The sequence below is a fragment of the Hipposideros armiger genome, unplaced genomic scaffold, assembly GCF_001890085.2.
Source record: "Hipposideros armiger isolate ML-2016 unplaced genomic scaffold, ASM189008v1 scaffold_97, whole genome shotgun sequence".
Lineage (NCBI taxonomy): Eukaryota > Metazoa > Chordata > Mammalia > Chiroptera > Hipposideridae > Hipposideros > Hipposideros armiger.
This window is the reverse complement of record NW_017731447.1, coordinates 2,348,101-2,363,295: the sequence shown is the minus strand read 5'-3', so window position 1 is coordinate 2,363,295 and position 15,195 is coordinate 2,348,101. Positions and strand designations below refer to the sequence as shown.

The 15,195-nt window shown below is 37.1% G+C and overlaps 1 protein-coding gene and 1 pseudogene across 3 annotated transcripts in view; one reads left to right on the top strand and one right to left on the bottom strand.

Moving 5' to 3' along the window:
• Positions 1 to 15,195, top strand: part of KLHDC10 (kelch domain containing 10) — a 53,617-nt gene that overhangs the window by 4,317 nt on the left and 34,105 nt on the right. The window lies entirely within an intron of this gene.
• LOC109384626 (cyclin-dependent kinases regulatory subunit 2 pseudogene) lies at positions 14,203 to 14,893 on the bottom strand (annotated as a pseudogene).

Here is a 15,195-nt window from a genome sequence, read left to right as displayed (position 1 = left end):
GCAAATGATGATACAGTGAATATCCCTGTACACATACTGGGTTGTCGGAAAAGTCATGATGTATTTTTTTCTATGTTTTTTGTTGCAAAAGTGTGTCATGACTTTTCCAACAACACAATACATAATATTGCACATGAGTGAGTCTGTCTTTAGAATAAATTCCTAGAAGCACAATTGTGGGGTCAAAGGACATATGTACTATTTAAATTTTGACAGATATTGCCAAACTGCCCTCCACAAAGGTCGTACCAGTTTATGTTCTACTATGGATTTTGGGAGTGCTGGCTTCCCATGGTAACAGAGTGGGTTATCAAACTTTTTTAAATTGCCAATTTACTAGGTATATTTTTTTTCATCTTTTCAGTAGGCGTGAGAACCATATCTTTTTTTTATTTATAGCAGCTGCTTATATTTTTTATTCATCTGGTTATATTTTTTTGTTCATATTTCTGTTGGCATATTTAATATGGTTTATGGGAACTCTCTGTTTTCAGGAAATTAGTTCTTTGTTTTTGATATGTGTTGCAGATATTTTTCGCAGTTTGGCATTTGACCTTGTTTATGGTATATTTTTCAGCAGAAATTAAAAAATGTTTTTGTAGTTGTAATTATCAATCTTTTGGATTTTAGGTTTGTGTCGTAAGAAAGGTCTTCCCTATTTCAATACTATTTCTAATGAAAATGAAAATTCTTGGTCTTTTTTTCTGGTACTTTTATAAATTTATTTTTAAGTTAAATGCACTTATTCATACAAAATATAAGTTATGTAAAGTATTGGGGTGTAGGAATTCAACTTTACTTTTCTTCCAGGTGGCTACCTGGTTAAAACAGTATTGAAATATTGTCTATAGGTGTACTTAGTGCCTATGTATAATTTGGGGTCCCTGCTGGACTTCTGTTCTTTTTCAGTGAGCATTTTACCTATTTATACGTAGTACTCTTACTCATTCTACTTCCCAGAGTTTTCCTGGCTACTTGTTGTAGTTATTTTCCAAATATCTTGCAATTTCATTTTTGACTTATTTTCTTTAGCACAAGAGAGGTTCTTTTTAAAAAACTTTTCTTTTTAATTGTATTATTTGCCTTTTTATTGTTCAACTGTAAGAGCTCTTTATATATTCTAGGTACAAGTCCCTTATCACATATATGATTTGTAAATATTTTTCCTGTTCTGTGGTTGTCTTTTCATGTCTTAATTGTGTCCTTTGAAGCATAAAAGTTTTAAATTTCGATGATGTCCAATTTATCAATTTTTTCTTTTGTTGCTCTTACTTTGGGTGTCATATCTAAGAATCCTTTGCCAAATCCAAGGTCAAGAGGACTTATCCCTGTGTTTTGCCCTAAGAGTTTTATATAGTTTTGCTCTTATATTTACATCTTGATTTATTTTGAGCTAGTTTTTATGTTTGGTGTGAGATAAGGGTTATCTCAACTGGCTGGCCTGTTGTCCCAACACCGTTTGTTGAAAAGACTGTTCTTTTCCCAATGAAGTATCTTGGCATTCATGTCAAAAATCAGTTGACCATAAACTTATAGGTTAATTTTTGGACTCTCAATTCTTTTCCATTGCTCTATATGTCTGTCCATGTGCCAATACTGTACTGCCTCAATTACCATTGTTTTGTAGTAAGTTTTGAAATCAGAAAGTGTGAGTCCTCCTACTTTATTTTTTTCAGGATTGTTTTAGTTATTCTGGGTCCCTTGCAATTCCATAGAAATTTGAGAGCTAGCTTGTCAATTTGTATGAAGAACTCAGCTGGGATTCTCATAGTGATTGTGTTGAATCTATACATTAGTTTGGGGAGTAGTACCATCTGAATAAGGTTAAGTCTTTCAATCCCAGAACATAGTACGTTTTCCCATTTGTTTAGGTCTTTAATTCTTTCAATAATGTTTTGTGGTTTTCAGTGTTCATTTATATCTTGCTCGCGTTTCTCAGTACCGTCGTCCGTGTCCTTTACTGTTTTCAGCAGTGTTTGTACTGCTTTGTGCTGCTTGCAATGAAGATTTCATTTCTGCATTGGTGTTAATTTTTCCTTCCATTTCTTTTCTGCTCTCTACCTGCTTATATTTCATCTCTTTCTGTTGTCTCTCTTCCTTGAGTTAGAATCTCTTAAACCTTATCTGCCCTTGAAGCATTATTATTTTTGGGAAAGCTTGTTGTCTTTTACCTCCTACCACCACCACTATCAAAGGAATATGAGCTCATAATTAAAATTTGGAAAACATTGAAAACTTGAAACAAGGGGAAAATCATCCATTGTAATTCCACTTAAAGACAACTATATCAACATTTTGATATTTTGCTTCCATTTTAGTTCTTTATCAGTAAATTATGTTTTATTTAAAACGATATAAATATATATCACTAGTAACAATTTGGGATTCTCTTAAAACTTCTATATTTAAATGTTTTACTCATAAATACTTGTTTATGTTTTCTGTTATTTCCTCAGAGAGAATCTGTTTCTCCTCAATTTATCATATGAATAACCTCTTAAGTTTTTTTTCTAGCTGATGTGCTATATTTTACTTCTCTCCCTCACACCCAAACTTTCAGAAAAAATAGACTGTTGTTTTTTAATAACTTCTTTTTTCTTTTAATCTTTTGCAGTCTCTCTTCTACCTCTACCGTTCTACTCGAGTGCTCTTACTTTTTAAAAGTAACTTTTTAATTGCTAAACCCTTTAGATATCTCTTAGCCTTCATCTTACCCAACTCCTCTAGATTTTGATTTTGTCTACCTCTTCAGTACAGCCTGCAATACATACTGATTATTTTTAAAGAGTCTTTTTTTTTTTTTAAAGATTTTTTTATTGGGGAATTGGGGGATGGGAACAGTGCTGGGGAATTGGGGGAAGGGGAACAGACAAGTTGCTGTCCTTTTGTTCTTCAGTCAAGTTATGGAGGATGTCGCTTCACTGGCCCAAGTTGGCACCATCATTGCGCTCTTCCCAGGTAAGGCAGATCAGTCACCGGCTTCTGGACGGCTGCTCACTGCGGCTGCTGGCCTCTCACGCTGGCTGCTGGCTACACACGGTAGCCCATGGCAACCCACTGCCACAGGGGCTACAGCCTACGCCATCGCTGGCGACTCACGGCAGCCCAGCTCCAGGTCAAGCTGTTGTACAGCATCTTAGCTGTGGAGGGCAGTGTCACTGGCCCTCATATGTGGGATCCGAACCGGGGTTCTCTGGCGTCCCAAGCCAGCTCTTAACCAATGCGCCACTCGGCCAGCCCTAAAGGGTCTGTTTTTAAAGAGCTCTTAGTTATCCTTTTATCTCTTGAACTTCTCATTAGTTTGCCTTTATCTGCGCCTTAATATTGGTATCCGAGAGTATATCTGTTTGTTTTTCTTTCTTACTCTTATATTTTCCCTGGGTGATATCATAATATTCTGACAATGCCCAAATCTGTCTCCAACCCAGACCTCTTTTCTTGGCCTGTTTGCTTTGCCATCCAAGTGACTGATGAGTACCTTAAATTCAACGTGTCCAAAAGTATTTCATCATTTTTCCTGCCAAACCTGCTCTTCCTTCTGTGCTGCTTATCCTGACTAATTTAATGTCTGTCTCATCCATTTAATGATTCAAGCCAGAAACCTGGGAATCGCTTTAGAATTTCCTTTTCCTCACCCCTTATCTAATTGGTCACAAAGTTTTGTCAATTTTTTTCCTTGCCCTAACTGTCCTGTTTCCCCTTTCTACCTCTCCAACCTCATCATTGACATCTGTCATCTTATATTTCAGCTATATAGAAGTGTTTGCAGTTAGTGGCCTTCAATTCTTGGAACAAGGCAGATTGGGAGAGATTAAAAACAACGCAGTTTCCTGCAATACTACACTGGGTCGTGATTCTGTACATACCATTTCTTCTTCCTAGAGTGCCGTTCTCCAAATCGTCTTCCAAGACCCACCCAAGTACATTTTATATGGCTTTTTTTCTATTCTCTCTCTTAATACAAGTAGCTTACCTGTATTTAATAGTAACCGTGTGTCTGACCCTATTCAAGGTGTTTCACAAGCACTAACTTATTTAATCCTCATTACCGTCTGAGGCAAGTAACCTTTCTCATCCCCTTCTGTGATGAGGAACTGAGGCTTCGATAGAAGCTACATACCTTGGCCAAAGTTTACATGGCTCATGAATGTCAGAGTTAGGGTTCAGACCCCGTCTGTTAGACTTCAAAGCCATGTTGTTGTGCCTCTTATGTTTGTGCCGCCACCTTCCATTGTATGTACAAAGCATCATAGTGTGTATGCTGAATTGCAATTATTTGTTTTGAACTTATCTGCTTACTAACCACAGGCCCCTTAAAGGCAAAAATAATGTCTTACAATACAGAATAGGAAACATAATCAACAATGTTGTAAAGATTATGTAAGGTGGCCAGATGGGCATTGGACTTATTAAGGGGATCACTTCATAGACTGTGTAGATGCATAACGAATGTGCTGTACACCTGAAGCTGAAGTAGAATAATATTGTATGTCAACTATAGGAATATATATATATATATATATAGTCACAGGAGGTAGAGTATAGCATAAGGAAGATAGTGGTATTGTAACAGTTATATAAGATGTCAGAGGGGTAGTAGCTTGGGGAAGGGGGTTTATTGCTTTCTGAGGGGTGTAAATATCTAACTAGTATGTTGATTTGTACACCTGAAACTAATATAATAATAATAATAGTAATAGTACTACTACTAATAATAATAATGTCTTCCCCTCTAACACCTTCCACAGAGACTAGAGCACTGCCCAGCTTACAGTAGGCTTTTAGTAAATGGTTATGAAAGAGTTACGAATTGTCAATGTCTCTAGTTATTCATGCAAGAGAGTCGAATTTTGGTTATTATATATTCCATAAGTCTAAATACATTGTTTCTAACCTAGGACTTTAGGGTATGCAATTTTTGTATGGTTTTTCCAAATAGTTTTTTTTCTAGTACAATTTTATGTTGAGTATTGTCAGATATAGTTGTAGCATCCTTCCATCTGTGCCTTGATTCTACCCCCTCCTGCCTTTTTAGTAAATTGACATTATTATCACTTCTCTGTCCTGTGTCTTAACTTCATTCTCTCCACTGAATCATTCCGGTAGCATTTGAGCTTGCTCAGGTTTGATCGCTTCTGATCTCTCCCTTTTCTGTTATCGCCAGTTCCTGAAAGCATTGACCACCATAGTTGCTATCTTCGTTGCCATGCCTCCCCGTCATGTCTTCAAAGTAGCTCTTGCTAAAGTCACAGATGAGGCCTTTTGAGCTTCCTTTGCTTGGCCTGCTCCAAACTCTTTGGAGTGTACTTTCTTTTCTAATAATGGCCCTAGAGCCATTCTCCACTGTTCCAGCCCTCTTCTGTTTCTTTGAAATGTATTTTTTCTTTTAATAATCTTTTTTTCCTGCAACATTACCTCTCTGGTCCATGTCTCCATTCTTCGGTTCCACGAGACCAGGATCCTGGTACACACGTACAATCACACATCAAAAAATCCTGTTTCACAATGTTCCCCAGCCCCAATTCCCTAATACTGTTCCCTTCTCCAATTACCCAATAAAATCTTTTAAAAATTAAAAAAAAAGAGACTGTTGTTAAGTTATGAAGACCTAGCAGCTGCTATGTTTCTTCCTCATGTGTTGAAAAACCTGTATTTTTGTTTAAATATATTTATTTATTATAATTTTGCCTTCAGTTGGCTATCTAACTTAACTGTTTTCAAATTTCTGTGGGTAAAAAAAAAAATAAAGTCACAGATGACTTATGTGTTGGCAAATCAAGTGGACATTTTTCAGCCTCCATCTTACCTGATTTCTGTTCATTTTGAAGCACCCTTTTCCCTTGGTTTCCCTGGCCTTCGGTTTGGTTTCCCTTTTACGGATCTGGCCTCTTGTGCTTAGTCTGTCAGCTCGTCCTCTTCTGCCAGGCCTCCATGTGTTGGAGTTCTTAAGTCTCGATCCTATGTCTGTGCCCTTTTTTTTTTTTTTCAACTATTTTCAGCATTTTCTTCCAAATCCATGGTTTTTATTTTCCATTCACTTGCAAATAAGTAAGACCAGTTTGTAACTTATGCCCAAATATCCCTTGAAAGCCATATGCTTGCTTTCTCCATTGTCTCCACTAACATGCCTTAGACCCCTCAAGTTCAGCATGTCAAAAACTGAATTTATGGCCTTTCTTTATTCTAAAAGTGAGGGGGCGCTATTAGACAGTTTTAACAGGGGAGTGATGTGATGTGACTTGCATTTTTTAAAGCTTCCTCTAGCTGTTGGATGGAGAATGGATTGTGGGAAATGGAAAGGCCATTTAGATGACGATTGCAGTGGCCTCCTAAAAGGATGATGGTGGCTTAGACTAGAGAACAGTGGTATAGGTGATGAGAAGTGATTGAATATGAGGTATATTTTGAAAGTAGTATTAACAGGATTTACTGTGAGGTATGAAGGAAAGAGAGGAATCAGGATGATTCCTAAGTTTTTGTCTTGAGCAGCTGGATGGATGATGGTGTCATTAAATGAGATGGAACAGACTGGAAGAAGCAGGATTGGGGGGGGTCAGTCAAGAGTTCGGTTTTGGCTATGTTAAGCTTGAGATGCCTATTTGACCTCTAAGTAGAGGATATTGGGTAGGCAGTCTTCACTATAAATCAAACTCAAGGGAGAGGTGGGGGCTCAAGATATAAATTTTGGAATTATTTAGCATATAGATGGTATTGGAAGCCAGTGGACTGGATGAGATCACCAAGGAAGGTTAAATAAAATAGGGGCAGAAGACTATAGCTCTTGAAAGTGAGAAGGAAAGGAGACGCAAGCAAAAAAGTCAGTAAAATAGGAGGAAAACCAGGACTGCTTGGTTTCAGGGAGGCCAAGAGAAGAAAATGTTTTGTAAAGGAGGGATATCTTGTCAAATGTGTCTGAGAACTTGAGTAAGACATGGTTCTAAAATGGTGAACTCTGTACTACTATTACTACGCTACTACAGGTTATCATTGTGGGGCTAGTAGGCTTTTGTGGGCTGGCCTAGGGATCCGTTAACTATAATGGGAAAATACGTTCAGAATTTCAAATCACAAACTGACATACAAATTTAGAATTGTGAAATGCAGCCTAATTTTTAATAGCCTGTATACTTTTTAAGGTTCATTTTCTTTATTCTCCCTGAACAATTTTTAAGACCGTTCTTGGTGTTAGATCGTTCGACTGTTACCAGTATCTATACTGGACAAGCTAGTAGAACACAGAAAAGTCAAGCTACTTAAATATGTAAATATGATTTCCTTTTATTGAACTGATCCTTCCCTACCCCTCATATTTTTTAAAGTTAATTTTTTAAACTGAAAAACACTAAATAGACATGGTAAAATCAAATAGTATACAAGAGAGATCAAATCTCCCTCTTCTCTAGATCCCTGGTGCTCTAGTCTCTCCGCAAATGTATCATGTTAGAGTTTCTGGCATATCTTTCTAGAAATAGAATTTGCATATACATATATGCATGTAAGTATATGTTCTTTAATTTTGAACAAACTAGAGTACAACATAAAGTATTCCTTCTACACCTGTCATTTTTATTTTCTTTACTAAAAATATATTTTGGGGTATTGTTCTATTAGCACGTTTAGATGGATCTGATGCTTCTTCATGGCTGAAAGTATTGCTCTATCTGAACGTACAATAATGTACTAGCCACACAAATGATAGTTATTTAGATTGTTTCTGGTCCTCTATTTAAAAACATTGCTGCAAACACATAGTGATAAATAGTGCCAACTTACCCTTAATATCTGTGTTTTTAAAGTTTTCTTCAAGTTACAGAACTTAAAAACTTTCACTTAGATTTATTTACCCTTTTATTTTATTCAACGTTCCCATCCAGCTCGTCATCAAAGCCCTTCTGTTTTATCCCATACTAATATTATTAGCTAGGCACTTTTACAAACTTGATCTCATAACCCTGTGAGTAGTAGGTACGGTACTGTTACTATCCCCTTTTCAGAGAGAAGGAAGCTGAGGCCCAGAGGATATGACCTTGTCCAAGGCCATACGTACAGCTAGCAGGGGACAGAGCCAGGATGTGGACCCAGGCCGTGTGGTTCTAAAGTCCGTGCTCGTCACCACTGTGCTGTCTGTCCTCCCCGGTTCTTTCTGCTGCTGCTGTCATTCAGGCCTTCACGGCCTTAAACTGAACTACACTGGTAATGTTCTTGTCCTTCCTTTCCTATTCCATCCTATATACTAAAACAAGATTAATCTTCCTGAAGCACAAGTATGATTTTACTTCCCAGATCAAAAGTGGCTTCCTGCTGCCTTTAGAATCCAGCCCGATCTCTTGCTCTTCCCTTTTATATTTGCGATATTGTCAGGGAATTTGCTCTAAGCTTTCCCTCAGATGCGCTCATTGAGTTGTCTATAAGGCTAGATAGTGAGTTGAATGGTGCTTTTCTTAGAGTTGTTTCTCTTTTTACCCACAGTAGCTCCTGCCATATGGTTTCAACAAACTGTGAACTCACTTAATTTAAATCAGATGTGTAATTGATCAAACGCTAACCACAAACATCTTGGTGTCACATAAAACAAATTCCTTAAAACACACAAACCTGATGCAGGAATATGAAATTTCTAAAGTGCACTCCAAAACGGGTACTTTAGAAAGAGGTCATATATTTAGCTTTAAATGCAGGTGCGTATAGAAAGCAAAATATTGAGAAACCGTTTCAGGGAGAGAAATAACATCTGAAAGCTACATCAAATTTTTTTCTGCTCAGTTATAACTTTAAGTTCGAAACTTATCTCTGCATTTATAGAAAAAATGCTTCCATGCAAATGTTCTTGTGAAATGTTATCCTTTGACATTTTTATTTCTAAGTAAAGAATAGCTCTTCTTTCTGAGTATAATGCTTCATGCAGATGTCTTACTAGAAATCATATCTGCTTTGGCAGTATTCAATCAGACATTTTTAGTTTTGCATTTAAGATATTCTTACTGGCTCACTGCTTCATAACAGAATTATTGTCAATTTTCAGAATTTTTTAAAAAATATTAGGCTTTTTAAAAGTTTTTAAAAGATCACACATTAAAAATTGGTGATTTAGTGAATATTTTGTTGCTTTTTGCCAGATCTGGTCCAACACAAGCTTTTATTGCTTTCAGTCAAATCTAGGTAGTTTCTTGGAAGACATTGCATTTGCCAACAGAAAATGGTGACAAGAAAGGGGAAAGTGAGTTCATAAGACCAGTTGTGCTTTCACTTGCAAAATTGATTACTTTTAAAATTTTAATCAAGGAACAAAATGAGTAGTAAAAGTAATAAATGACATTTCTGGATACAATCATTTAACTAATAGAATTTGAGGATTTCCTTCTGCTGAGCCTTAGTTTTAATGTAGAAATAGGGAGATCTCTGTGTCTCTATAGAGCTCCCCATCTTTGGTGCTCCTTAGAGGGAGGTAGGTTGCAAAATTTCAGTACATCAGGCATTGTTAAAATGTATTGATTTAAAAATCTGTTTTTCATAGTCTCCTAAATCTACATTCACCCAGTACATAGTCTTTTTTTCTCTCTCTCAAGAATGTTTTTAGGGAGAGAGGTTATTCTCTGGATACTCAGAGTGCAAGAAATCCGGAAGCAAGAAAAGACCAAATAATGTAGTGTGACTCTTGAGTGGGCTGTTACTGTTAAGTTTTTATTTCAGTATAATTAGGATACAACATTGAGTTGTTAGTAAAGAAACTGGGTGGTTTTCTGGGGTTGTAGGATGTACTCTATACTCATTCTTTTAAAAAATAAAGTTTTGCTGGAGATAAAAAGGAGGGAGGTGATACTGAATTAAGGAAAACAGATCCTCTAGCTATACTTTACATTTTTAAGACAGGCACATTGACACAGATTCACATACAGTACAAATGTAGGCAGTCTTTAAAAAATCTTAAACACAGAAAACAACCTATAAGCAGTAAACAACAACAACAAAGTTTTAAAATTAACTTTTTTCCCTTTTTTCCTGCTTCTAAAACTCCATAGATTCGTAAAGTGTAAAAACTGAAAAGACATTGGAAGTCATCTTGCCCTATCATCTACCCAATTTGGGAATCCTTTCCATAATAGCCCTGATTTTTTTTGTTTAAAACCTATGTTAAACGGGTCTACTTAATCTCAATTTCTTAGATTAATGGGCCTCCTATTTGTGAAGAGAACTGTCAGATTATTTGTTGTCTCTAATTATTGCAAAGTGTTATCATAAATTCAGCTGTAACTCTGAGTTTCTCCCAGTTTTGTTGTCTGGTAGAATATGGAATTTCTTCCATTTAACGACCCTTTTGAAAACAATAACAACATTATGGGTCTAAATTCTTTTTTTTTTTAAAGATTTTATTGGGAAATTGGGGAAGGGGAACATTGTTTTTCCAGGACCCATCAGCTCCAAGTCAAGTTGTTGTCCTTCAGTCTTAGTTGTGGAGGGTGCAGCTCAGCTCCAAGTCCAGTCGCTGCTTTTAATCTAGTTGTGTAGGTGGGGGGCGCAGCCCTCCATCCCATCATCCCATGCGGGAGTTGAACCAGCAACTTTGTTGTTAAGAGCACATGCTCTAACCAACTGAGCCACCTGGCCGGCCCCTCTTTTTTTTTTTTAACCTGGGGTCCATCAATTCATGAATCTGTGGCTGGTCTCCAGGCGATTGTATCATATGTAAAATTGTGAGTATATTTGCATTTTCCTGGGGAGAGAGCCAATGATTTTAATTAATCTCAATGGAACCTGATTCCCCTCCAAAGTTAGTATGCCAGACCTACTGGGATGGACCTGGTAATTTGCTTTTTGTTTTTTTTTATTTTTTTAATTATTATTATTTTTAATAAGCTTGCAATAAGCCAGCTAGTCCAGCATTTTCAGAATCATTGCACTAGGTAAGTTCTAAGATTCTTGGAATATTTCTGATTCCATTGAGAATTATAGAATTTTTAGAGCTTTAGAGACCATTTGGTATACATACAGCTTATGGTGTATTTATAGTTAATTCTTCCCACCGAAAGATTAAACTGGTCCAAAAGGTTGGGGTTATAGTAAAAAATTTATTTCAAAGTCTTGACTGCCATTTATAAATATTAAGAATGTGATGGTACTATTTTAAATCAGGAGTGTTCCCAGGATTTTTGTTTGTTAGATTCAGATTTAATATTTTAATCTCACACAAGTTTATGAATTATAATCCATCTTGATTAATTTTTAATCTGTAAAATTGTTAGCCTATTTAAAAAAATTGTTTCTAAGGAAGGAGCGTATAGCTTAGAATTCAGTCATTTCTGAACACTGTTTTTAAATATCACATCTACATTTTGAAATAGTTTGAGCCTAATACAACTTCTGTGTCTCCTCTGCCCCCTAAACACAAAACTCCTATACCAACAAGCCTGTTTTTTCAGTAAAGTGGCTAACTAATAATATAAACCAAAATGACAAAGAGCAGCTTAAGATTTGAAAATGCATCTCAATGGGATATGATTACTTCACTTTTTTAGAAAGAAAAAAGTCTATGGTAGGCCTACTTTTTGCTACAAATGTCAAAGGAGTAATGTCAGAAGAGACAAGAAATTAAAGTGAAAGAAAACAGAAAAATGAAATATGGCAGGGGAAAGGAACACGTTTTATTGAACAACAGAAATGGGAAGGAACAGAGAAAGGTGAGCACTGGCAATTTTCTTTTTAAAATTTTATTGGAGAATTCGGAGGGAACAGTGTTGGGGAATCGGGAAAGGGGAACAGACAAGTTGCTGTCCTTTTGTTCTTCAGTCTAGTTGTGGAGGACGTCGCTTCACTGGTCCATGTTGGTATTATCATTGTGCTCTTCCCAGCTGAGGCAGTCGCTCGCCGGCCATTGGATGGCCACTCACGGTGGCTCTTGGCAGCTCACGCTGGCTGCCGGCCGCTCACGGTGGCTGCCAGCCACTCACGGTAGCTTATGGCAGCCCACTGTAGCCCCACGGCAGCCTACGCCGTCACCAGTGACACCTGGCAGCCCAGCTCCAGGTCGAGCTGTTCACCATCTTAGCTGTAGAGGGCGCAGCGTCACTGGCCCTTGTGGGATCCGAACCAGTGGCCCTGCTGCTCAGAGCTCACGCTCCCAAGCCAACTCTTAACCAGTGAGCCACTTGGACGGCCCAAGAACTGGCAATTTTCATTCATTTACCATTTATCCTTTTCTTGGGGCCAAAAAAATTTGAGTTGGCTTTTAAACAGATATATATATATATATGAAAATAGCATGTTTAAAACAAACAAATTTGGGTGTGGTTAAAAACTGAAGATACAACACATATGATGCCTGGAGGGCAAATAGCTGCCTTTGTCTCAATATCATGATTCCTAAAGTTACATTTCCTGTGTGTGTATTAGGGAAATACAGTAGAAACCAGTAAGTAGTCGATAGCTGCTCATATCCTAGCTTGAAGTCCCTTAAGGATCAGAGTGCATGTTCAAGTTGCCAGCACAGCAGTTGTTTTTGTTTTTTTTAAATGAAGTCAAGTCCATATTTATTCAGATTTACTTAGTTTTTAACCTAACGTCTTTTTTCTGTCCCAGGATCCCGCTTAGGATACCACATTACATTTAGTCATTATGTCTCTTTAGGCTTCTCTAGACTGTGATAGTTTCTGAGATTTTCCATATTTATTAACAAAAAAAATTTATATTTCTATTTTTCAATTACAGTTGACATTCATTATTGTATTAGTTTCAGGTGTACAGCAGTGGTTAAATATTTATATAACTTACGAAGTGATCTCCCCCAATAAATCTAGTATCCACCTGGCACCATACATCGTTACTACAGTATGACTGACTATATTCCGTATTGTGGACTTTACAGCCCTGTGACTATTTTCTAACTGCTGATTTGTACTTCTTAATCCCTTCACCTTTTCCACCCAGCCCCCTCCCATCTGGCAACCATCAGTTTGTTCTCTGTATCTATGAATTTGTTTCTGTTTCAGCACAGTTGTTCTTAACCATTTTTTGACTCCTAAAAGCCTAAGGGATGGAAAGTATTAGTTATTCCATCAGTTGCAATGGTTTACTATAGTTTTTATTCCTAATAAAGTGGAAATATGGTATAATGGAAGATAATATCAGAATCTTGGGAGAGGAGAGCAACTCCTTTCATGGGTTGGGAGAGTGTACTTTTAGTTGAGAATTACTGCCTTCGTATTCATTCATTCATTCACTCACTCATTCATTCAACAAGTATTTATCAAGTTCCTCCACTGAACACACTTTTTCAGGTGCCAACTTGAATTGTGACTAAGAGCATTATTGTCGAGTGGTTAAGAGGGGTTTGGATCCAAACTGCATGGGTTTGAATCCCAGATTTTTCACTTGCTTAGTTAGCTAAGTGACCTTTGGCAAAATACTTAATCTCTCTGGGTCTTCGTTTCCTCTTCTGTAAATTGAGAATCATCATAGTATCTATCTCATAAAGTTGAGTGAAGATTAAATGAATTCTTGGATTAGTATTGTTATTAAGGAATGTAGTTGTTCACACACACATACACACACACACAGTGCCATGGCCAGTTAAACCGTAACACAGTACAGTCTAGCACTGTAATTCATATTTTACAATAGTTTGTATTGATTTATATACCACTTTGTTTCCAAAAGGATTTCAGACAGACCTGAAGCCCTAAGGAATACTCTACTTCCAAGCAGCACAACAGGACTAAGATATGGTTCAGATCTTCTTGTTTTGAAAGGCAAAAGGCAGAAATTTTACAATGAGCATATATATAAGGACTAGGAATACATACTCAATAAACATTATTTCTCCTCTGTTTAAAAGAAAGTCATTTACTTAACAAGTGGTTCACTGCTAGCCCAAAGTGTGCCATTGTACAAAATTTTTAATGCCTCTTTCAGATAGGCTTTGTCCTATGGGTGCATTGGGGAGTAGAATGCGGCTGGGATTTAGCCCCCACCCCCACTTAGCCTGGAGCTTGTACTGTATGCAACCTGCACAACTGTGGAGTGATTCTAAATACAGTATTAATTTGCTTCTCTTTTGACATTCTTTATAGATACTGAATTGTATAAAGCATTAGGACCATCACATGGCATAGCCACCTAAATCAGAATTCTTAGCTCATGTTGTTTATCAGTAGTTCTCATTATTAAAATATTTATCACTGTTTCAGATTTAGCATTTTGGTTTTTTAAAATGCAACATACAAACTTTATTTAACAAAAATAACATGTAAATTGAAATAGGTACTTATTTTCAGAGAAAAACTGACTAGAAGAAATTTCATCTTAAACACCTTACAGTAAGTAACCCACTTGCAGCTGCATTTAACTGCGCTCTGTTGCTGTGATACAGCTCATACACAGGTATGGATAAATGATCTGTACATTTTCAAATATTCCCTGAATACTACCATATACACATATACCTTATATACGCATATACATTAAACCTGAAAAAGATTTAATTGACGATCCCCAGATATACTTCATTTGTGTTGATCTTTTGGAAGAGGCCATCTAAAGAGGAGACTATGTGGTTCTGGCTCATGGACCATGTAATGAACCAGACTCTTTGGGACACCAAGTCTCCCCCACTCCTCTTAAGGTGTCAGATGGGTTTTGGGTACTTGTTTGGAAAGTTCCCCTGGGCAACATGACATGTCGGTACCCATAGTGCTCACTGAGGTATTTGTCTGAGTGGTAGATCTGCTTGTGGGCCATCCTGATGGCAGGTGGGCAGTGTGGAGGGGGAGCCACGGGGCAGGAAGAGTGGGCGCAGCAGACCAAACGCCCGCATCTGGCCAAGGCAACTCAACTGCCCAGACTTATCATTTTGAATGCAGTCTGCCCACATCAGCATAATCAGTTTTTTCTTTGTTTAGTTTTTCATACTTTTTACTTTAAAATATTGTAGATTCACATGCAATTGTACGAAATAATACAGAGAGATCTATATATTGGTTTCCCTGAATGATAACTTCTTGTTACTATTGTACAATAAACACAACCGGGAATACCATCCATTGACCTTACTCAGATTTATTAGTTTTATAAGCATTCATTTGTGTGTGCGTGTGCGTGTGCGTGTGTGTGTGTGTGTGTGTTGGGTTCTACACAATTTTATCGCATGTAGATTTGTGTGACCACCTGGTCAAGATATAGAACAGATCCACCCCAAGGCTCCCT